Raw genomic sequence first — 25,925 nt, forward strand, 5'->3', positions numbered from 1 at the left:
CAAAACCGGCCCCAGGAACAACTCCTGGGACACTCTGCTTGATACCGGCTGCCAACTAGACATGGAGCCATTGATTACCCATTGAGCGCGACAATATAGCCAGCTTTCTAGCCACCTTATAGTCCATTCATTCAATCCATACTTTTTTTAACTTGCTGGCAAGAATACTGTGGGAGACCATATCAAAAGCTTTGCTAAAGTCAAGCTATATCACATCTATCGCTTTCCCCATATCACAGTGCTCGTTATCAGGTGGGTCATGACTTGCCCTTGGTGAATCCATGTTGACTATTCCTGATCACCTCCTCTTCAAAATGGATTCCTTGAGGACCTGCTCCATGATTTTGCTGGGGACTGAAGTGAGGCTGACTGTTCTGTAGTTCCCTGGGCTCTCTTTTTAAATATGGGCACTATATTTGCCTTATTCCAATCGTCTGGGACCTACCCCAATCACCACATATTTTCAAAGATAATGGCTCTGCAATCACATGAGCCAACTCCCTCAGCACCCTTGGACGCATTAGATCTGGACCCATGGACTTGTGCACGTCCCGATTTTCTAAATAGTCTTTAACCTGTTCTATTACTACTGAGGGCTGCTCACCTACTCCCCATGCTGTGTTGCCCAGTGCAGCAGTCTGGGAGCTGCCCTTGTCTGTGAAAGCCAAGGCAAAAAAATCATTGAGCACTTCAGCTTTTTCCACATCATCTGTCACTAGGTGCCTCCCCAATTCAGTAAGGGTCCCACACATTCCCTGACCTTCTTCTTGTTGCTAACATACCTGTAGAAACCCTTCTTCTAACCCTTCACATCCCTTGCTAGCTGAAACTCCAGTTGTGCCTTGGCCTTCCTGATTACACCTCTACATGCTCTAGCAATATTTTTATACTCCTCCCTAGTCATCTGTCCAAATTTCCACTTCTTGTAAGCTTCCTTTTTGTGTTTAAGCTCACTGAAGATTTCATTGTTAAGCCAGACTGGTCGCCTGCCATATTTGCTATTCTTTCTACATATCGGGATGGTTTGTCCCTGTGCCCTCCATAAGTCTTCTTTAAAATACAGCCAGCAATCCTAGACTCCTTGCCCCCTCATATTAGCCTCCCTGGGGATCCTGCCCATCAGTTCCCTAAGGGAGTCTAAGTCTGTTTTTCTGAAGTCCAGGGTCCATATTTTGCTGCTCTCCTTTCTTCTTTTTCAGGATCCTGAACTCAACCATCTCATGGTCACTGCTGCCTAGGTTGCCACCCACTTCTACTTCCCCTACCAATTCTTCCCCATTTGTAAGCAGCAGGTCAAGAGGAGCACAGCCCCTAGACAGTTCCTCCAGCACTTGTATCAGGAAATTGTCCCCAACCCTCTCCAAAAACTTCCTGGATTGTCTGTGCACTGCTGTATTGCTCTCCCAGCCGATGTCAGGGTGATTGAAGTCCCCCATGAGAACCAGGGCCTGTGATCTGGAGACTTCAGTTACTTGTCCGAAGAAAGCCTTGTCTACCTCATCCTTCTGATCTTGTGGTCTATAGCACATGCCTACCACAACATCACCCTTTTTTGTTCTCACCACTAAGCTTAACCCAAAGACTCTCAACAGGCTTTTCTCCAGTTTCAAACTGGAGCACTGAGCAATCATACCACTCTCTTACATACTATAACTCCTCCACCTTTCCTCCCGTACCTGTCCTTGCTGAACAGTTTATACCCATACATGACAGTGCTCCAGTCATGTGAACTGCCCCACCAAGTTTCAGTTATTTCAATAACATCATAGTTCCTTGATTGTGCCAGGACTTCCAATTCTTCCTGCTTGTTTCCCAGGCTTCTTGCATTCGTGTACATGCACCTAAGAAAAGTAGCCAATTGCCCTGTTTTCTCAGAATGAATCAGGAAGATTCCTGTGTTGTACCCTCCTCCTTGTGTTTCCTCCTGGTATCCCACTCCCCCAATTACCTCTGGGCTTAGGTCACCATCCCCCCCACAAACCTAGTTTAACGCCCTCCTCACTATGTTAGGAAGCCTACCTGCAAAGTTGCTCTTCCCTCTCTTCACTAGGTGGATCCCATCTCTTCCTAGCAATCCCTCTTCCTGGAGCAACATCCCGTGGTCGAAAAATCCAAAGCCTTCTCTCCGACACCACCTGCGTAACCATGCATTCACCTCCACAATTTGATGGTCCCTATCTGGGCCTTTTCCTGCAACAGGGAGGATGGACAAGAACATGACTTGCTCCTCAAACTCCTTTATCCTTCTTCTCAGAGCCATGTAGACAGCAGTGATCCTCTCAAGGTCATTTTTGGTAGTATCTTTGGTGCTCACAGGGAGAGGTAGGAAGGGGTAGTGGTCCAAGGTCTTGATCAGTCTCTGCAAACACTCCATCACATCCTGGATTCTAGCTCCAGGCAAGCAGCACACTTCTCAAGTCTCCCAGTCTGGTCGGCATATGGATGACTCCATCCCCCTTAGGAGGGAGTCCACAACCACCACCACCTGTCTTCTCTTGGGAGTGGTGGTCATGGAACCCGCATCTCTAGGACAATGCTTCCCATGCCTTCTGACTGATTGGGTCTCTTTCTGATACCTTCCCTCAGAGGGCTCTTCCAAATCCTTCTCTGCAGTAGTACCTGTGGAAAGAGCCTCAAAACAGTTTTGCACCTCTATCTGCATTGGGGGGTACATAGGTTCTCCTCTTTCTTCTTCTGGAGGTCACCTACTGCCAATACTCTTCCCCATTCTGTACTGCATTCTGATTCCTCAGCATGTTTTGCTTCCAGAACCAAACACTGACTTCTATCCAGAAAAATCTTCATTTTCTCTGATGCAACACAGGGTTGATACCTGGTTCTCTAGTCCTCTAACCTTCTCTTCCAATATGCAGACCAGTTTTCACTTCATACAGATGAAGTTGCTTCTTGTCCTCTGGGAGAAAGACAAACACGGTACATTTTGAGCAGGTCACAACAGCTGATCACTCACTATCCATGTTTTCCTTCTAAGAAGCTCCTCAGATGTTATGTGTACTGCTCACAGGAGCCTGAAAGGCAGAAACACTCTGTGCAGACTCCCTCTATTTGCATGTCCTCTGTTTGCAACTCGCTGCCTTTTTATATGGCTGCTGGCTCAAAGCAGGTGGCCCAGCTGAAAGCCTTCCCTCCAATCAACTACTCAAGGCCCACCTGGAACAAAGCACTCCCAATTCACACTTTTCAATCAGACACCCAAACGGTCAACCAGTCACACTATTTGAACAAACAAGCACATGGTCAAACAAATAGTCACAGCAGACAGACACTTGATTATCCTCCAGAGGCTAAAAGCTGTGTAAATAGGAAGAAAGTGTTTTCACTTGTACATCACCACAAAAGCATCACTGGTAAGAGCTGTATGCCTCTCATGGAGGTGGTTTTCTTCTTGCAGTGAAACTTCTGAGTCATTGGCAAGTGTAGAAGCTCCCATGGTTTTTGTGCAAAAATGAGACTTTTTCTGCTTTAAATGGCAAGTGTAGGCATGCCCTTAGGAACCTAAGTACCTTTGTGGATCCCACCCATGGTATCTCTGTTGGGCTCTTCTGATTGCTTTGTTTGAAATTAAACAATAGGTCACTTGACTGGGACTCAGAAGACTGGGCCTTCTCAGAAGTAAATATAATTGTTTTGGTCTTGTTACAATTAATAATCCTTTGCATGACCTACTTGAACTAAAATGGCTCATGCAGTTTTTTAAATCATCCCTGCCCTCTCCAAGTCAAAGGTAAATCTTAGCTGCTCTTTTTCCAGTTTAACATGACTTTTCCAAACCAACGAGAAATGGTAAAATTATATTAAAATATAATGGAAAACTCATGCCCAGTCAGTCAGCATACTCTTATACTAATTGAAATCTAAAACACTATGACTAAAAATTGCTAGTATTGTAAGATCCATGATGAATTAGCCAAATTAATATTTGACCCAACATTTTGCCTGATCTGGCTCTAACTTAAACTATGAGCAAAAATATGTGCTCCAGTAGACTGGTCTCATTTCTTGCAGAATGCCAGCATGACAGATTGTTTTCTAACAAGGGAAAATATATTCCTGCTCTCTAAAGAACAATGTGTGGCTGTAATTTGTGTTTTTTATGCTCAAGGTTCCAACTCTTGTATCCCTAAATTTTCAAAGTGGTGAGCAGAGAGTTAGCTGCATGACTCCGATCAAGTTACTTCCCTGTGCACTGCTTTGAACATGTACCCCACAATATAATAATGTTGAATTGCATCCCTATGTAATTCTCACAAATCTCCCAGGAAAGAAAATGGATAGCTAATATCCAGGCAAGTTACACATTTCATTATTACTCTCAAAACAATAAAGTATTTTGAGCATACTGAAATTTCCTGCTAACAAATTAGTGACATTGCACTACATTGAAATCAAATAACTGCTTCCTTGTGGGTTGGGTGGAGAGGGAAATAGAATGATTTCAGGCAAGAAAACGCACAGTATTATTTATCTGACACAATTCCAATGTGCTTCCTTTTGGAGATTATGCTTTAGAGACTTTACTTTGTGCTAAATTAGAGGCACTTTTTTCTTTCTGAAATATTATTAGGGAAGGAAATTGCACACTTGGCTTCACCTGGGGCCTGATACAGCAAGGAGCTGAGTGCTCCCACTCCCACTGATTTCTTTGGATGCTGAGAGTGCTCTGCACCTTTCAGACTCAGATTCTCCTGGCATTATTTGAAGGGCTCCATGAAGTTGTGATGTGGTGTCTATGCCACACAGGTAAACAAAGTGTTAATAGGATTCTGAGAGCTCAGTTAGCCCACCTTGCTGCACCTGGATGGTGTATCAGGCTAGGTTTGTTATTAGACCCAGCTGGAGGGAAACTGGGTCTTCATAAAAGAAGAAAGTGGGAGCTGCTGAAAGACTCAGGAGAGAGACAATCTAGGGAGTTCCTGCTTTGTGAGCAGATTGCCTGGCTGAAGAATCCCTGAGGCGTGCCCCGGAAAGGGGACAAGGCACACAGAGGCAGTCCTGAGGGGGTGGTGTTCTACAGAGAAAGAAGGAGCTGGAAGGACCTAGGGAGAAGTCAGAGGCCTGGGAATCAGAGGTAAAGTTGTGATAGGCATCCGCTGCAGCGAAACAGCACACAAAGCTCAGAGGTAGTTAGTAGCCAGGGAAAACAGCAGCGCATTTGGAGGAATAGACCTAGTTGCTTAATACAGTGTCTGTGGTCTGGAACCTGGAGCAGAGACTGGGTCTGCTAGCCTTGAGGAAGCAATGTGTAAACCTGATTTAAGGACTATTGAGCTCAGGATATAGCTGAGGACTAAGCTTCAACGATGAACTGAGAGTTAGCCCAAGAGGGTGTAGAAGGACTTTTATTGTCCTCTGTTACCCTGGAAGGACTGGAAACAAAATGTGACCTGTACAGAAGGTTGAGTCACAAGAAGCGGCATACTATTGTGGGGCTGGAGTGACAGTTGTCAGAGGCTGCTAGAGAGGAGAAAACACACCCAGCCATGAGGGAGTAAGCCTGCAGTGGGTGAGGTGCAGTGCAGAGTACCTCAAACCCCCCAGTGTGAGATAAGAGCCTTTGCTGGGTAGGAAGATGCACTCAACAGGATCAGGGAGTTGGCGGGCAACATGCTAAAGAAAATTGTGATGTGTTAATCCAAATGTGTACAGTCCTCTGGGAAACTTGGGTGGAATTCATTTAATACTGTACAGAGAGGGTGTTCATTCTGTTGTTTTAGAGCTCATCTTGAAAGGTGCTGAGGACTTGGTACAAGGTACTGTGCTCCTTCTGCTCCCATCGACATAAGAGCTCTGTGTCCATCAGGATTGGGCCCAAAGTTTTCATTGTTAACATTACAAATATTTAATTGAAACAACTCTTGCAGTCAGCTGAGGAATGTGGTTCAGGCTTTCACTTGTGCCCCAGGAATACTTTAGATTTCTGCTTCTAGACATGTCTTTGTAATTGTTATATACTGTGATGGAGTGTCCATCCAAAACAAGACAGAGCAGGTTAAATTAGGTTAATTAACTTGGTTGGCTGTCCTCCTGGTGCAGGCTGGGATTGGAAGGCTAATTGAGGATGGAGCCCAGCTGGGAAGGAACAGGCAGGACTGATATAAAGCCAGAAAGTTGGTAGCAGAAAGGGGCTGAAGGGGAAGTAGTCTGCAGTTACTTCCTGGGTGAAGAGAGGCTTGTTATGGGACTATGGAGCTAAGTAATCTGCAGTTAGTCCATGGGAGGAAGGTGTTAAGGTTGGTAAACCTGAGAGCGGGGAGCCAGAAGAAGTAGAAAGGAGTCCAGAGAAATAGCAACAGGGTCTGGGAGAAATCAGTCCAGTTACTAGACATAGGGGTCCCTGAACTGGAACCTGCGTTCCTAGTGTCTAGTGTAGATGCGATAAATCGATCCTCGATCGCTCTGCTGTCGACCCTGGAACTCCACCAGGGCAAGAGGCGGAAGCGGAGTCCATGGGGGAGCGGCAGTCGTCGATCCTGCACCACGAGGACGTGAAGTAAGTGATTCTAAGTCAATCTAAAATACGTCGACTTCAGCTACGCTATTCTCGTAGCTGAAGTTGCGTATCTTAAATCGATTTCCCCCCCCCCCCCCCAGTGTAGACCAGGCAGTAGGGCACACAAACAAGTGATATAAGGGGGTGTTGGACCTGAAAGGAGCTAATCCCCAGAGCATCCAGGAGGAGGTGCTCTAGTGTTGATTTGAGTATACCCTATTACATACATAAAACATTTTCATTGCCAAAGAGCTGATCATGTGTGTATATAAAGAAATCATTTTACCAAATACAGTATGCAAGGAATGTGAAAATATTAAGCATATGTGTACACTACACAAAAAACACCTACCAAACAAATTTCAGAGGGGTAGTCGTGTTAGTCTGTATCAGCAAAAACAATCGGGAGCCCTTGTGGTTCCTTAGACCAACAAATTTATTTGGCCATAAGCTTTCGTGGGCTAAAACCCACTTCATCAGATGCATGGAGTGAAAAATACAGTAAGCAGGTATAAATATACAGCACATGAAAAAATGGGAGTTGCCTTACCAAGTGGGGGGGTCAGTGCTAACGAGGCCAATTCAAATAGGGTGGATGTGGTCCATTCCCAATAGTTGACAAGAAGTTGTCACTACAAAAAATAATTTCCCCTCTGTTGATACTCACCCTTTTTGTTCTTGCCACGTAGAACATGCCTGAGTCTGTTGACCTGGCCTCTGACACTTGTTGCTAGGAGGGAGGGGTTGCAGTGTAGATGTACCGAAAGGCTCTGTTACAGCAGGAGAGACTGGTTATTACTGAGATTGCATACAAGTTTCCCCTCTAATCCCCTAGAATCAGTTGCCCTTAACTTTCCAAATATTCACCTTTCAGGCTGAAATCTTCCAGGCTGTATTCTCTTTCCACATTTGAGTAAAAACAACTCAGCCAGTGTTTAGAAAGAGAAGGGCAAGGATGAAGCATATTTTCAAAAAAAGCATGAACTTTTTTAGCAGCTTCAGGGCTTGAGGTAAAGTCCACTGCAGTCAGTGGGAATGCTGATGTGTGTGGGTATGCTGTATTGTAACAATGTTGGTTCCAGGATATTTGAGAGACAAGATGGGTGAGGTAATATCTCTTATTTGACATATTTCTGTTGATGAAAGAGAAACTTTTGAGTTTACAGAGAGCTCTTCAGGTCTGGGTGTAGGTATCCAGTTTTCATTTAGCGAGGAAACAGTCCTCAGTGAGAACAACAACCTTTGAATTTTCCAGAGAAAGCTGGTTTGGGATTCACTGTTATGAACACTTGAGAACTACACTCAGGAAGAATGGAATATATTTGCACCATTTCTTTTTTCTTTCTGTTGATTTTTTTTTTTTAACGCTGACCTTGATCCTGCCATGCTGCCTGGGTTACAGAAGTGCACCCACTTGAAGCAGTTTGGAAGAATGGGGTCTAAGCTTGTAAAGTGTTGCTGTTCTTTGCTAAATATCTTTAATATTGCTTTTTAATTTGAGGAGATACAATTTTCATTCTTTTGTAGTTTGTCTCCTAAATACAGAAAAATCTCTTTTTTATAAACATGGATTTTAAAAATGTGTCCAAAATAGCTACTCTGAGAGCAAGGTTGTGAAGGGGGAGGAGAAATCTCATCTTCCAATCCCCATGATGTTCTCTTTAATCTACCGTAGGGTCAGGGGCTGTTCAATTCTCAGAAAAATTACCAATAAGATTTTCTCCACACTGGATTATCAAATGAGATTTACATATCCTAGAAAAAATATTAAAGTTTTTAAAAACCCATTTTGATTATTTTGAAGATAAATGATATTGGCAGCTATGCCACCTTATACCAGCTGAGGATCTGGCCTGGAACTGTAGTAGTAGGAGCCCTGGGCACCTGGGATTCCTGCAACGAGCATGTGCTGTGGGCCTGTGGGATCAGTCAATGCTACGCACAGCTCATGCGGCGCCTCATGGTCTCAGACACCGTCCGATGGTCCAGGGACATCTACACAGAACACATCGTCAGCCACCAACGGAACCAGGAGGAGTGAGCCAGAGCGACTTCGCACATCGACTATGAGAAAGTGACCGAGAGACTTTGTCCATTGGACCATATGAACTGGAACCATAAACTCACTGAACATTAAATCTCACAAAATAAGGGTCAGTCCATCCTCATCATCATACCCACTCATTATACACCACACCACATAGCCATTATATGAACAGCATATCCTCATATCTCAATGTCTGTACTTTGACCCGTTAACCTTTTTCCCCCAATCGGGGATATTGCAGATTATGTATTCCTTACGCAATCCGATCTTAAACCAAACTTCGCACCCCTTGATAATCTGCACGTTCTTCCCTGATAACCAGAAACTTCTATGCTTAAACTCTGTACTATTCACTTTTCTTTTAAACATCATCTTAATAAAATTTTTAAATCTGATCTGGGGGAATGAATGGAATTTCAGAGTTCATACTGAAAAGAAATTAGTTTTCCACAGCTGTTCATACTGACCGCAAAAGTGCTCAGGACACTTGGTGGTGTCTTAAATAAAGAAAATGGGCTGGATCATCCTTTTCTCACTAGTCTTACAGCTTTGTAATGTGTTGCTTTCACTGGAGTTTCTCCTAAGTTGCACCACGGATAGGGGAGGAGAATCTGGCCATCGTGTTGTGAAATTGGTAGAGAATCAAACTGGGATCAGCAACATTTTTGTGTGTCTGATATTTTCTGAAGTATTTCAGGGTGAGGAATTGCATAAGGTTATGTTGACATTTCTGAATTTAATTAACAGTTTTACTCTTTCCCTTCAAATATACAAAACATTCTGAATAAGAGCATTTTTGCTAAAGCAACCTTTCCTTGCTAAATGAAAACTGGCTACCCCTACCCACACCTGAAGAAGAGCTCTCTGTAAGCTCAAAAGTTTCTCTCTCACCAACAGAAATTTGTGCAATAAGAGATATTATCTCACCCACCTTGTCTCTCAAATATCCTGGAACCACAAATGGAGCTGGGGGAAATAATTGATTGTCGTCATGGCTGAAAAACAGCTGTAGAAGAAACATTCACATAAACGGAGCATTAGTCAAAGGTGGTCTCTTCTAATCTATCGTCCCAGAAATAAATGAGGTCCCAGCAGCATCAGACAGAAGATATTTTAGTAGCTCTTGTATGTGCTTCAGGAGGATTTGAGTGATCTAATTGCTCTATCCCCAGAGCTATAAGCAGATATAACTCCTTATTTGGCACCTTCAGAGCTTTTTTGTAGACATTAAATTTAATGAAAAATACACAGTAAAGATTAAGAGCCTACACTTGAGCAGTGGAAAGGGAAGTCATTAAAACTAAGGAAGAAAATTCACATTAATATTTGCATAATATTCTAATCTTATAACTTGTGATTTTTATTAACCTGATCAAGTGGTGTAGAATTTCCCAGAAAGAATCAGAATGGTAGTGCTTTATACTCATTTTGGTCTCACTTTGTGCTGGTGCAAATGCCAACACGTGATTCCAAGCAACAGTGAGCTGGGCCCTTACAAGTGAACATAGTGCTCAGGGTAGTAAGTAAAACATACTCAAAACAGTAAGCACTACACTTGGTGGGATGTTTGTGGGACTGCACCTTTAACAACTCTACTTTCAAGTTCTATGTTAGAAATAATTACATTTTTCAGGCAAAGTCCAGTCCTCCTAGAAAACAAGAAGTCTTGAGTCCAGTTCATATATCAGTTTATCTATTTCACAGCAAATCCCATTAAGCTATTAGAAGTCATTTCAGCATTAAGTATAAGAGTCTAAAGAGCCTTCTTAAAAGGATTAACTGAGTAATTACCAATTAGTGATTACATGGAATTCTAAATTGCCCAATAAAATAGTATCTTGGTGCCAAGATAATACTTTTGCCCTTCTATAACAGTTTCCATCCAATTCAAAGCACTTTAAAAAATGATACATTAATCCTTAAAACACATTGTGAGGCAGGGAAGTCTATGGCTCCAAGTATTTTGAGTTATTTTGTTGGCTAGGTATTGTGTATCGTGACTGTTTAGTATGAAACACTCCAAAAATCAGCTGGTTTCTATAGACTTTCACTGAAATATTTTAGGTTGACTTTCACCATAGACTGATACTATAAGATTGATTACCTCCTGCCAATGAGTGTTCTGAGCATTCAGCATCTCATAGGATTGTGTCCTCTGGGACCAAATCCTCTCGTATTAGCAAAAAAAAATCTTATTGATTTAAATGGAAGCTGGTGCATCAGACTCCACAGGTGTTCGAGTTTGGACCTAGACACCTAATTTTAGGAACCTGCTCTTGAAAATCTTGGCCCTGGTGTTAAATTACCAGTCCTGAAATACTATATTTCCCCCACAATGGTCAATATTATTGACCAATTCAGTGGCTTTTATTTGTTTCCATTTCTCTCTTTAAAAGCTTTGGTTTTGGAAGTGACATTTTCTACAGGACCTTTATTAGGGAGGACTTTGTCCTTCAGGCATTATAAAACGCAGTAAACACTTAAGGTGTTGAAACTCTAAAAGAGGCATAATATATATGCACAGATGCTAATATTCTTAATGTTTAAGCATACATTAGTTAGCATAGTCATTCTGATACAAAATCCCTTTTTCAAAAATGCACCTAGAATAATAATGGATTGGTTCCATAATAAAGTCTTAATATGTATTGACAGCACACCCTGGAACAATTCCTTGAATTTCTGTTCATTGTGAGGAAATTACTGTAAAGTTTCATAATACAAACTACAGTATTCTAAGTATATGCTGGGCAAATCCTGCCACCCAGACCTATGCCAGCATAGCAGGCTCTGAATTTATTATTTGTATTACCACAGCACCTCGGTGCTTTAGTCATGGACCAGGCAGTGGTAAAAGTAAGCCGGTGTGTCATACCGGGATGTATCGGCTTCCCCAGGTGCAATTTAAAGGGCCTGTGGCTCCCAGCAGCAGCTGGAGCCCCCAGCCTTTTAAATTGCTGCCAGAGCCCCGCTGTCGGAGCCCTGGGGTAGTGGCGGCGGGGCTGGGGCAGTGATTTAAAGGGCCCGGGGCGGTAGCGGCAGCCGAGCCCTGGGCCCTTTAAATCGTCCCTGGAGCCCCGCCACCACTTCCCCTGGGGCTCCAGCAGGCTCCGGGGACGATTTAAAGGGCCCGGGGTGGTAGTGGCGGCCAGAGCCCTGTCCCTGGAGCCCTGCTGCCAGAGCCCTGGGGAAGTGGCAGCGGGGCTCTGGGAACGATTTAAAGGGCCCAGGGCTCCGGCCGCCACTACCACCCAGGGGCCTTTAAACCGCTGTCAGAGTCCCCGGCTGCCACTGTTACCCCAGGGAGGGGGAATGAGGCACTTGCCAGTACAGGGTGGGCCGGGGCTGGCTCTGACCTCCCCCAGCCCCGCCCCTTCCTCCTGAGGCCCCACCCCTTCTGGGGGCCAGAGCCGGCCCCAGCCCAGCCCCATACCAGTAAGTCCCTAGACTTACTTTCACCCCTGGGACCAGGACTATGTGATGTGCCCTAGGGTACACTCTGGACTGTTGAACAGCAGTGCTCCTTAACACTATCTGCTGTAACAACAGCTACACTACACCTGGCCTGCTCACACAGCTTTCAGCATGCATATTCACTCAACAGGACCCTCAAGGCCATGATAAGGAAAGTGGTAAGTTGGGAAGGGAAAGACTGAGACACACTACTGCCTTACTTCACGTTCATCATCCAGGAGGTTCCTCAGGCCTCCACCGGGTTTTCTCCCTTCGAGCTATTATACAGGTGCCACCCCTGTGACATATTAGATATAGTCAGGGAAATCTGGGAGGAAGAACCCAATGCAGGGAGAAACGTAATTGAGCACATGCTACAGATGAGAGGTCAGATAGCCCAGGTCACTCCCCATCATCTGGGAGCACTTGGAGAAAGCACAGGAGGCACAACGAGCTCACTACAACTGCCAAGCAAAGGTTAAGCGGTTCCAACCTGGAGACCGGGTGATGGTATTGGTACCCGCAGCAGAGAGTAAGCTCTTGGTCCAGTGACAAGGGCCCTGTGAAGTGGTCAAACCCATGGGAGAGGTGAACTACGAGGTGCAACACCTGGGACGCTGGAAACAAGAGCAGACCTACCCTATCAAGCTCCTGAAGTTTTGGCATGCTCGAGAAGCATGCGTAGTCACCCAAGAGACCCTGCCCCGGGAAAGCAATCAGCCCAAGCAGGTGAGGATATCTCCCAACTTGATGCTAGATCAAAAGACTGAGCGTCCGAGATGATCAACCAGAACCAGGATGTGTTCTCAACGAGACCGAGCCAGGAGACCTCATATGCCTCATATCACCACATTGTCATGAATCCCAGAGCCACGGTGAAGCTAAGGCCCTACTGGGTCCCAGTGGCCAAAAGGGAGGAAATCAAGGCCGAAGTAAAGAGAATGTTGGAATTAGGGGTCATCGAGGAATCCCACAGCCAGTGGTCCAGCCCGATCATGCTGGTGCCCAAACCCAATGACACCACAAGGTTCTGCAATGACTTTTGCTGACTGAACAAGGTATCTCAGTTTGATGCATACCCTATACCCTGCATAGATGAGTTAATTAATGGACTGGGCAATGCCCGGTTCCTGACCACCCTGGATTTGACAAAGGGGTATTGGCAGATCCCCCTAGCCAAAGCAGCAAAAGAAAAGACTGCTTTCTCCACACCAGAGGGGCTATTTCAGTATACTGTTCTCTCCTTGGGGCTGCATGGGGCCTCAGCCACCTTCCAGTGCCTCATGGACAAGCTGTTGCACCCACATGCCAGTTATGCCGTTGCATACCTGCACAGTGTGATCATCCATACCCCAGACTGGGAGACCTGCCTGGGAAAGGTGGAAGCAGTGCTGAACACCCTAAGGCAGGCTGGCCTCACAGCCAATCCAGCTAAGTATGCCATAGGGCTAGCAGAGGCTAAATACCTTGGATCCATCTTAGGAAGAAGTGGAGTAAAACCCCAATTAAATAAGCTGGAGGCAATTCAAAATTGGCCCTGGCCAAACCGGAAAAAACAAGTCTGAGCATTCATAGGCATAGTGGGGTACTACCAGCGATTTATCTCCCACTTTACCACCAGGGCAAGGTGGACCTGGTAAAGGCCCAGGACCCTGACATGGTGAGATGGACCAATGCAGTGGAGGGGGCATTCACAGACTTGCAGACAGCCCTCTGCAGTAACCCGTGCTCACAGCCCTGGACTTTAATAAAGAATTCATTTTGCAGATGGATGCATCCAGAGTGGGGTTGAGGGCTCTCCTTTCACAGATGGTCAGAGAGGATGAACATCCAATCCTTTATCTTAGCAGAAAACGCCTTCTGAGGAAACAGAAATACATAGTAGTAGAGAAGGAGTGCGTCGCTGCCAAGTGGAAACTCTATGATATTACCTGCTAGGCCAGCGATTTGTCCTCGTGACAGACCATGCTCCCTTCTAATGAATGCAATGGAACAAAGAAGAATGCAAGGGTGACCATGTGGTTCTTGTCCCTCCAACCGTTCCCCTTCAGCATTCATCACAAGGCTGGAAGCCATCACGGTGATGCGGATGGCCTGTCATGGGTACACTGTCTGACTACCCAAGTTGCCCAACCCTATGGTGTTGAGCACTGGGGAGGGATATGTGACAGGGTCAGGCCAGACGGCTACAGGAGAGTGCTGAAAGGCATATATATTAGCCCCAGGATAAGTAGGTCCCTTTTCCCTTGGTAGTTGAACAGGGGTTACTGTAGGTTAATTAGGACACCTGGGGCCAATCAAAGGCCTGTTAGAACCTGTTAAAAGCCTCCCCTCCAGCCAGATAGGCGTGCGATAGGAGCTGAGGGAGGAAGGTGAGCTACTGGAGAGCTGGGCAGTGTAGTCGCTGACAAGCATTAGGAGAGAAGCCACACAGGTACAGAGGCAAAGGGCAGGTGAATCCATGCACACTAGGGCAGATGGCCCTTCCGAGCCACAGAGGTCTGAGGGAAGAGACCCTGCCAGAGGGGTGAGACTGAACTGGGTGTCTGGTCTGTTGTCACCACACCTGGAGGGCTACCAGAGACTGAGAGGCTCCCCGCCCTCTCCCGCCATCAGGGAGGCTGAGAGGAATCCTGCTCCAACAGGGTGTGGACAGTAAACCCAGGGGATTGGGGAAAATCCTTAGGGAATAGAGGAATACCCCAGCTTGCTGCTAACCGGAAGTGCAGGACCCACCGAGGTGGAGAGGAAGCTCTCAACTACAATGGGGTTTTTTTGTTGTTGTTGTTTTTAAATGTTTTTAAAAAAATTTACAACCCACCAAACATATGTACTTAAAAATTCAAACCACAGGTAATATTGAATCAGAGAAAGACATTCAAATTCAAAAGCTCCATGTTATAAGAATGGTTCAGCCATGTCATGTTATTTCATAGCTAGCGGCTATGCTTAATGGTCTGGATCCAGTAACTTAACCCAGATTTGATTATAATTATTTAGTGTAACAGATGGTGTACATCAAAGCAACCTGTGTTTTCATAGCTATGACTAAGGCTACATTTATGCCACAGAGGTCATGGAAGTCACGGAATCTGGAGCTGACAGTCAGTGGGGCCCAGGTAGGTTCCAGCAACAGGTGACAGCAGCAACCGGGGGCCCCCTGCAAAGTTCCAGTGACAGGTGACAGCCTCACATGGGGGAAGGAGGATGCCTCAGGCAAGCGGCTGGGGTGTCCCATTTTTTCTTTGGGAACTATGGTGGGAGAAACCATGGAGCCGCAGCAGCAAAAGTCACGAACACGTTTCCATGAATTTTTGTTTATTGCCAGTGACCTGTCCATGACTTTTACTAAAAATAACTATGACAAAATCTTAGCCTTAGTTATGACCTATTGTAAGGTTGTTGGTAAGAATTAAAGGGATTAATTACCTAGATATAATATTGCTTTTGATGTAGTCAGCTCGGGTACATTGCAATGATGTATGTATTAATACTGCAACATTACTTTTACACTATGCTCCCAATAACAAAAGTATCTATGCAAAGAGAAAGAGCATTACAGATAAAATGGGAAGATGCTATTGTTATGGTTGTTAAATCAATCCCAGCCAATGATGAAATAGAAGCTTCACCCCCACCCCTGCATACAAAGACTTCAGGGCCAGACTCTGGTCTCGGTTACATTACTGCAACATCATTAGCTTTAATGGGGTGGTATCCGTACATGAGAGCAGAATTCAGACCTGATTCTTGTGTACAAAGAAAACATAGACACCAAGTCACCTATTGGTGTTAAGGCTTTAAAGACCGATTATGGGGGGTCTCCTCTTTGCCAAGGATACATCATGGTGATATTGTGACTCTTGCTTTCCTGGCATCCTTGTTGTATATTCTGTGGTAGCAGAAAAAACATCTCATGAAATGGGACAGAAAAATGTATGGCATTTACACATACATTTAGTCTGTGGTAAAATGGGGTGTAAATCTACCCCACATTAGCCTACTGTGCACTACGTGTCTGTGCAGACCCTCTTGCTGAGCACTAAATGTTCCCTAGTGCGCTTGGGAGAAAATTAAAGTGCACTAGGGAGCCTTTAGCGCACGGCGGCAGTGTCTGCATGAATGCTTGGGGTGCAATAGGCTAATGTGGGGTAAATTTACAGCTCAGCTTGCCACAATTAAATGTTCATGTAGGCAAGCCTGCTGCTAGCAGTTCTCCATTCCATGAGCTGAGACAATGTTAACTGCACATGCCTGTGTGCCATTGTAGGTCTTTGCTTATGGATGAGTGGAAAAACTGCTCTGATTGTCAACAATCCTGTATCATCCCTCAAGATCCGTTTTCTGAACTATCCTTCAGATACGGAATTGTGGCACATGCAAGAAAAGCATTTAGATGGTAGCTGCTCCTCAAAATGCAGCAGGCAAGCAGAACCGTGGGACAAAGGAGGAGGAGAGAAAAGTGTTTTTGTAAAGGTTAAAAGGTCACTTGGAACTTAGATTCTTTTCAGATTCTCTCAGCCTTCCCTTCCCTCCTCTACATTGCTGGTATACATTGCTTCAAAGGGGACAGTCTTATACAGAAAGCTGGTAATTAATCTTGTTGCTGAAATGAAGTATGGAAAAGTTCAAAACTGCATCATTCACTTATAAAATAAAAGGGTTATCAAGAATAAGGGCAAAAACAAATCAATCATCCCAACTATGCAAAAATCCTGATCTTTTTATTTGCTACCAGGCTTATGAGCACTGAGCTTCATTTTAAAAAAATAAAACAAAAAACCTACCCTCCTGGTTGAACAGAAAATGCTTGTAAAAGATGAATGCTGGATTCTCCTGTAAACACAGCACAGGAGAAACATCAAATAGTGCTAGGCTCCTGATAAAAAATAAAAACGTTGGCAACACTGAACCTTTCCCAACTGTGACAAATGCTGTAGCCCATGTTCCCCTTTTCTCAGATCAGCTGCCCACCATGTCCAGCTGGTCATTTGTTGCAATTGAAAGGTTGGCTGTGGGCATCTCACAACATAGTTCAGTAACACATCAAGCAATGCTTCATAACGTCACATATAATGAAAGGACATACAATCCAACAGGATATTAATGTTCACCAGAACAAGTCTTTTAAAATGATACCTCGCAAGGCATATTTTGTACAAAACATAACTCTATCACAATGGTGAATATGGGAGTTCTAGGGTGCTACTCTGAGGTACAGAGTGCCACAGAGACTCATCCACATGGATCCCACCATAAGGAAGTTTTCTTGATAACCTGAAGATTTTCCTTTCTTAATTTTCTTCCATTATCTCTAACTGTTCCCCATTGGTATTGTGAGGGAAAATTCACAGGACATAAAACTCAGGTCAAGGCCCTGACTTTGGTCAAGCTTGCCTGCTTGCTGTAAACTGAGATCCTGCTTGCTTATGTGTGTCAAGGGGTAGGAGAAGTCACAGTGGAAAGTCCCCAAAATGGAACAATGGTTCTCTGTACAGAAGGGGCATGAAGGGGCAGGATGGACAAGTCCCCAGACAGAAAAAATTTGCAATAGTCAAGCTTATGAAATATATAACCGCAACAGTTGTGTTAGAAAGGTCGCTGACCGCAAAAGAACAGACAGTGAAGGGCCTAGTGGGGGAGACGCTTGTTTTTGCTTTTGTCTAGTGTTAATTCTGCAATGTATTCCAAATAAGGTAATTAATACGGAAGTATGTGTAATTTGTCTGTGTTTTTAAGCTTTAAAAAGCTGTGTGTGCTTTGCATCAGGGGGCAGCTACTTAGAGCTGTTATGCTTGTAATCAATAAAGGAGCCTCAGGCTTGTTCTGATCCAAACACAACGCATAGTTAATTTTCCACCACAGTATCATGCTAAATAATTCCTCTGCATCCTTGATGGTACCTCCAAGTTGTGGAGTTATTATGCTCTCCATCTACTATTAGTCTTCAGTGAGCCAACATATATCTACTTCTTTTAATTTGTCCCTGTAAATCAATCCTGGTCAACCTTAATCATGTTTTTTGTTTTGCTTTTCTTCTGAATTCCCTCTAGTTTGCCAATATCTTCTGGTGATAATAAAAAGCCTCAAATCAAATGTACTATTCCAAGGCATTTGTACTATTTTCTCCTTGTTCCATGACACAAAGCTTTTGCATTACTCTATGCAGCCTCAAACTGTCTTACTGAATTACAAATTCATGTCTAACTTCTTGTCCACTCTCACTCAGCAGAAGTGTTGCCCAAGTTTCTCTCCATAGTACTGTGATCCTGCTCTCCCCCAGATATATAACCTTTTGTTATTTCCGTCCATATTTGTAACGTCTCTTTTTATTAGGGCTGTCAAGCAATTAAAAAAATTAATCGTGAGTAATCGCACAATTAAAAAATTATTTGTGATTAATTTTGCAATTGTACTGTTAATAAAGAATACCATTTATTTATATATTTTTGATGTTTTCTACAGTTTCAAATATATTGATTTCAATTACAACACAGAATACAACGTGTACAGTGCTCACTTTATATTTATTTTAGATTACAAGTATTTGCACTGTATAAAAACAAAAGAAATATTTTTCTGTTCACCTCATACAGGTACTGTAGAGCAATCCCTTTGTTGTGACAGTGCAGCTTTCAAATGTATTTTTTTTGTTACATAATTGCACTCAAAAACAAAACAATGTAAAACGTCAAAGCCGACAAGTCCACTCAGTCCTACTTCTTGTTCAGCCAATCGCTCAGACAAACAAGTTTGTTTACATTTATGGGAGATAATGATGCTCAAGTCTTATTTACAATGTCACCAGAAAGTGAGAACAGGCATTGGCACTTTTGTAGCCGGCATTGCATGAGGTGAATTGAAAAATACTATTTCTTTTATAATTTTTACAGTTCAAATATTTGTAATAAAAAATAATTTACACTTTGATTTCAATTACAACACAGAACACTATATGAAGATGTAAAAACATCCAAAATATATAATAAATTTCAATTGGTATTCTGTTGTGTAATAGTGCAATGAAAACTGTGATTAATCACAGTTAATTTTTTTAATCATGATTAATTTTCTTTAGTTAATTGCATGAGTTAACTGATTAATTCACGTCCCTACTTTTTATATATTTTTCAGTCTTTGCTGGTGTTTGGGACTTGCATCCACTTTAGAGTCAGCTACGCATTTCAATAACTTTTTTTTTAACTCTCTCTTGGTTCACTAGCAAAGATGCAAAGTTCTCAACCCCGCAAACCTCTTACTTTCTGCTGTTACAAATCCATGTGCTGAAATATTAGATAGCCATATAAATGTTACACACACATAAATGTGCTACTTACATCGTAAGGTAGAGGCTTTGTGTGTGTGTGAAAGAGTGAGTAATGTTGCCCTCTCGTAGGCCCACAGAGAGGAAAAGGCTTCTCTTACTATTGCCAATTAAAGGGTTTTTTATTTTAGCTCAGCTGGTAAAAGCCTGCTGAACAAACAAGGTGTGAGTACTAATCTTGGGGTGAGTGAGTTTGTTTGGCTGTTTGTGTTTTTCTTTCTCTTTCAGGTTATTTCAGTTACAGGGTCAGTTGGGACTGTGTGTGTGGGGACTGTTTGAGCCTTTGTTCCCTGGATCATCCTTGATCATCTTTGATCAGCCTCAATCAGCCTTGTGATCACCCTTGCCAGGTGATTAATGGGGGGGGTAGGACTGACCTAGGAGAAAAGGCCTTAAAAGTCAGAGGCAAAGCAACCAAGGGGAGCTAGCGAACAGGAGAGTTTACAGGGGATCGCAAACAGGGGAGTTTGTAAGAGGGATTCATAATATAATTGCTATGGTGCTAATGCTGCTCCTATCTCCTCCACCTGCGCCTGTATCCAGACAGACAGCCTAACCATGGGTGCCTCTACCCAGATCCTGGTGTGGATTTGCAGAGACTGTGGCCTGCATTTCCCACTCACAGAAAGCCAGGCCTGGGGGATGGGTTTGGTCACAGAGATCCCCTTGGGACTGTCACCTGATGTGCTGAAATTACCACCAAGCCTGTTTTCCCTGCCAGCTTGGGACTCCAGAACCCTGCCTTGTTGAGCCAGACATGCTAGCCTGCTGCAACACAGACCCAGGGTCTGGGCCACACCCCCAAAGCTGCAGGCTTTAACTGAAAGCAGCTCTGCAGGTTACCTGACTCCAGCACCCAGACACGCAACTCCCAATGGGATCCAAACCCCTAATAAATCCGTTTTACTCTGTAGAAAGCTTATACAAAGTAAACTCTCAAATTGTCCGCCCTCTATAACACTGATAGAGAGATATGCACTGCTGTTTGCTCCCCGAGGTATTAATCACTTATTCTGGGTTTACTAATAAACAAAAGTGATTTTATTAAGTATAAGAAGTAGTACTTAAGTGGTTTCAAGTAATAACAGACAGAACAAAGTAAGTCACCAAGCAAAATAAAGCAAAAACACGCAAGTCTAAGCCTAATACATTAAAAAACTGATTACAGGTAATATCTTACCCTCAGAGATGTTCCAATAAGCTTTTTTCACAGGGTAGACTGTTTCCAAGTCTGGGCCTAATCATTTCCCCTGGTAGAGTCCTTGTTAGTTCTAGCAGACATCTCAGGTGGTAACTAAGGGGTTTCTCATGACTGGCCTCCCTTTGTCCTGCTGCACTCTCTTGTATAGCTTGAGCACAAGGCGGCAACCTTTTGTCTCTCTGGGTCACCACCCCTCCTTCTAAATGGAAAAGAACCAGATTTAAGATGGATTTCATTATTAGGTGACATGGCCACATGTCCTGTTAAACCCCAGCCTCCATTCTCCCTGGGCTGGCCCATATGTACACAGGAACATTTGGAAGGAAACAGAGCCATTTACAGTTCATTGATTCTGAAGCACCCTTAATGGCTTCCACTTAATATGTCTACATCAGTAATACAAGTTTATGTCTTATCCTCCTAACTTCAGATATAGAAATAATACATACAAACAAATAGGATGAACACACTCAGTAGATTATAAACTTTGTAATGACACCTAACGAGACCTTTTGCGTAAAGCATATTGCAGTTACATCATATTCACATTCATAAGCAGATTTTCGTAAAGCATATGGAGTGCAACGTCACACCTGCTGGTGGAATCTCTCAGGAAGCAGGTGGGAGAGCTACAGGAGAAGGTGTCTAGGCTGAGGAGCATCCATGCGCCCATGAGGAATTCCTTGAGAGTATTCATATGGAGACATCCAAGGCTGAGGAGGCTATCCAGTTACAGAGGACTGCTGTCACACCACTGGGGGAAGAGGATATGATGCTGTCACAGGGAGGACACTGGCCGCTGGTTACTTCTGGCAGCAGGCAGTGCTCTAGCCCTACTCCCAGCCCACCCACCATGGTGTTGGAAAACCATTATGCTGCCCTGGCAATGAGCGATGAGGAATCACCCCCAAAGATGGAGGACGAGAAGCTGGGGAGGATCATGGGCTGGGGAGGATGGCAGCAACCACTCCGAGGAGGAAATTTAGGGTAGTGGTGATTGGTGACTTTCTTCTGATGGGGACCGAGGCACCCATCTAGTCACCCTGACATGGCATCCCGGAAGGTACGCTGCCTTGCCAGGGGCCCGTATCTAAGACATTACGGATGGATGGTTGAGGATCATCTGGCCCTCTGACTACTACCCCATGCTACTCATCCATGTGGGCGCTAATGATACTGCAAGGTATGACCCGCACAGCTCAGAAGTGACTACAGGGCTCTGGGAGTAAGGGTGAAGGAATTGGGAGTGCAGGTGCTGTTCTCTCCGATCCTTCTGGTCAAGGGTAGGGGCCCAGGCAGAGACAGATGCATCCTGGAGGTGAATGCCTGGCTGCGAGGATGGTGTCGCCAGGAGGGCTTTGGCTTCCTTAGCCACAGGATGCTGTTCCTGGAAAAAGGACTGCTAAGCAGAGATGGGGTCCATCTATCGAGGAAGAGCATATTTGGATACAGACTTTTGAGAAGGGCTTTAAAGTAGGGTCGAAGGGGGAAGGTGACTAAAGCCCATAGCTAAGTGAAAAACATGGAGACCTGGGAGAAGGGTCAGAATTTTGGCGGAGCATGGGCTGTTATAGCAGGGATAAGGGAGAGACAAGACAGAACTGGGGGAGAGGGGGAAATCAAATCAGTATCTCAGTTGTCTGTATACTAATGCAAGAAGTATGGGGAATAAGCAGGAAGAACTCAAAATGCTAGTAAATAAACACAACTATGACATAGCTGGCATCACAGATTTGGTGGGATAATACACATGACTGGAATATTGGTATAGAAGGGAACAGCTTGCTCAGGAAGGACAGGCAGGGAAAAAAGGGAGGAGGTGCTGCCTTGTATGTTAAAAATGTATACACTTGGACTGAGGTTGAGATGGAAATAGGAGACAGACTTGTTGAAAGTCTCTGGGTAAGGATAAAAGGGGTAAAAAACAAGGGTGATGTCCAAGTAGGAGTCTACTACAGTACACTTTTAAAGTTTGAGTACAATACTAAGCTTGGACAGTTTGCAAGTGCTTTGGAGGATAGGATGATCTGGACAAACTGCAGAAATGGTCTGAAGTAAATAGGAATATTGCAGAAGGGGATCTGGAGGTCATAGTGGATCACAAGCTAAATATGAGTCAACAGTGTAACACTGTTGCAAGAAAAGCGAACATCATTCTGGGATGTATTAGCAGGAGTATTGTAAGCAAGACACTCTACTCCACGCTGATTAGGCCTCAACTGGATTATTGTGTCCAGTTCTGGGTGCCACCTTTCAGGAAAGATGTGGACAAATTGGAGAAAATCCAGAGAAGAGGAACAAAAATGATTAAAGAAAACATGACCTATGAGGGAAGATTGAAAAAAATGGGTTTATTTAGTCTGGAAAAGAGAAGACTGAGAGGGGACATAACAGTTTTCAAGTAAAAGGAGGAGGGAGAAAAATTGTTCTTCTTAATCTCTGAGGATAGGAGAAGAAGCAATGGGCTTAAATTGCAGCAAGGGAGGTTTAGGTTGAACATTAGGAAAAATGTCCTAATTGGTGGTTAGGCACTGGAATAAATTGCCTAAGGAGGTTGTGGAATCTCCATCACTAGAGATTTCTCAGAGCAGGTTAGACAAACACCTATCAGGGATAGTCTAGATAACACTTTGTCTGGCCACGAGTGCAGGGGACTGGACTAGATGACCCCCTGAGGTCCCTTCCAGTCCTATGGTTCTATGATTTTATGAAATGATTCATTACAAATCTAAGGGCTGGATCCTCACAGAAGCTATGTCAATTTACATCAGCTGAGTTTCTGGCCCTTGAAAATATAATGTTTTCCAGCTTCCCTTTATCTCTTACTTTGTTTTCTATGATACAGTTTCTAATCAACGTTGTCTGGCAAGATTTTGATCTTTTGAAACTTCACCTAAGGCTGCTTTAGATCACTGCTCCTTTATTCTCAGGTGTTTAGTGCATTTTTCTATATTTTATTTTATTTTTTCCAATGTGCGATGGGAAGCAGTTCTGCTAAGTGTCCTGATGATAGGATCCCATTGGGGTAACCAAAGCATCATGAAAATTTCCCCCCCAACAGCTATTAAGCTACCATGAGTGGCATCTTAATCTCTATCACCAGCTGGCATTTCTGGCAACAGCACATCCTGTCAATAGGGACAGAGCTGCCGGCAAGAGTGTTTCATAGGGGCTAGGGGACTGCAGTCACTCACAGAGAAGGTGCAGCAAGGTAAATCGGAGTTCTGATAGCACGGATTTCTCTCCCCATACAGTGATCAGATCCCATACCTCCGGTTCAGTCCATGCTGGAGCTCTTTTGCGATTCTGGGACTCCATCATGGTCACCTCTGCTGATGAGCTCTGCATGGTCATGCTGGCCAAACAGAAAATGAGATTCAAAAGTTCGCGGTTCTTTTCCTGTCTACCTGGCCAGTGCATCTGAGTTGAGAGTGCTGTCCAGAGCGATCACAATGGAGCACTCTGGGATAGCTCCCGGAGGCCAATACCGTCGAATTGTGTCCACAGTACCCCAAATTCGACCCAGCAAGGCCGATTTAAGTGCTTTTCCACTTGTCAGGGGTGGAGTAAGGAATTCAATTTTAAGAGCCTTTTAAGTCGAAAAAAAGGGGCTTCATCATGTGGACGGGTGCAGGTTTACATCGATTTAACGCTGCTAAATTCGACCTAAAGTCCTAGTGTAGAACAGGGCATAGAGGGAGACAAGTGGCTGAATAGCAGTGGTGGGAGGCCCATGGGAGTATGGGGGGGGGAGTAGGGGGAGGAAAGGAAGGTGGTGAAATGTTAAATGACATTTTGCTGTCAAGTGAATTATAGGAAGGGCGAAATATTCATTAAATGCATGATAGAAACTGGCCATAAAGGACTAGAAATGCAGTCTGAGTCATAAAGCTTTCATCTGGAAGTGAAGAGTAATTTGCTTCTTTTTATTGTGCTGTCATCAGGCTGACACAACTCTAATTTTAGAGTAGCAGCCTTATTAGTCTGTATCCGCAAAAAGAACAGGAGGACTTGTGGCACCTCAGAGACTAACACATTTATTTGAGCATGAGCTTTCGTGAGCTCAAATAAATGTGTTAGTCTCCAAGGTGCCACAAGTCCTCCTGTTCTTTTAACTCTAATTTTGTTACCAAAAATAGTTATGATACAAATATAAAGGGTTTATAAATTACATATGTTTCTGCCCTCGTATCAATTGCTATTTAAAGTTGTTTGACAAATAATGGGTATCTGGAGAAATCTCTCACACCAACAGAGTCTGAACAGATCTTAGAATGCACATTGATAGGATTTCCTAGTATTCTTTAAAGTCTTGTGGCTGTGCTTGTTCATTAGACAGCAATCACTGTTTCTATGGTATGAACACCGAAGCCAGTTACAGAAATGGCAGCTTTTTCATTGACTTTAGCAGAAGCAGGATTCTGCTCTCTTATTTAGAACTGCAGTCAAGCAAATTGAACTTCCTCCCAGTCTTGGGTGCCACAGACTCATCATTTCAAGAGCTTATCCATATTATTTAGTTTTTCTCAACTGAATAGGGTTTCCCCAGCCTACAGCCATAAAATACCAGTGTTTGAGGCTTCTAAAAAAAAGCGTCAATCCAAAACAAAATAAACAGGGACATCTAACTGATGCTAAATGCTCACCCACCACGGAGTTACACATTAACAGAATCATTTGATGTACAAAAAAGACCCTGATCAAATGCACACTTTGTGGGAATACACTGCCTACAACCTCTGCTTCTGTCACTACTGCTCCACTGTCATTGAGAGTACCTGATTAAAAGAATACTGCCTGCATTTCAGAAATGTCTGTTAAACTGAAAGAAAACAGTCAAACTACCTGGATGGGGGTAGCAGGTCATAAGCCTTACAGTCCCATGTTAGGTCTTTTTTGTTGAGTTTAGTTTTATTTTTCTCTTTATTTTAACTTTGACAACACAGTTAGCTTGTGAAGGCTGCTATTAAAATAAATACTAGTACAATTTGGTTACCAGAACACAATGTACTGTTTACAACATTCAGAACAAGATAGCTAGTGAGAGAGAATAAATTCACTCAATTCCCTTCAGTAAGCAGAAGTCGTAGGAAGCCTCTGTCCTCAAACCTCAAAGCAACCATTACACTCTCAACTCCTAGAATGGCAATATCACAGTGTTTTGTCATCCACCCTTTTAAGCCAGGCTCTTTCTTATATGATTCACATACCATGTGTGAAATTGGGACCCTTGACCTGCCAGCTCTTCCCTTTTCTATCTATTCCCTTTCCACCCTTCTTATCTCTTTTTCTTTCTCCTTTTCTCTATTCCTCTTATTCGGGTATGTCTACGCTACGAAATTAGGTCGATTTTATAGAAGTCGATCTTTAGAAAGCAATTTTATATAGT

General features: G+C 43.8%; 1 protein-coding gene across 2 annotated transcripts in view; it reads left to right on the forward strand.

Moving 5' to 3' along the window:
* LOC125633506 (uncharacterized) overlaps window positions 1-25,925 on the forward strand; it is a 50,383-nt gene that overhangs the window by 15,193 nt on the left and 9,265 nt on the right. The window lies entirely within an intron of this gene.

Source organism: Caretta caretta, chromosome 3, assembly GCF_965140235.1.
Source record: "Caretta caretta isolate rCarCar2 chromosome 3, rCarCar1.hap1, whole genome shotgun sequence".
Lineage (NCBI taxonomy): Eukaryota > Metazoa > Chordata > Testudines > Cheloniidae > Caretta > Caretta caretta.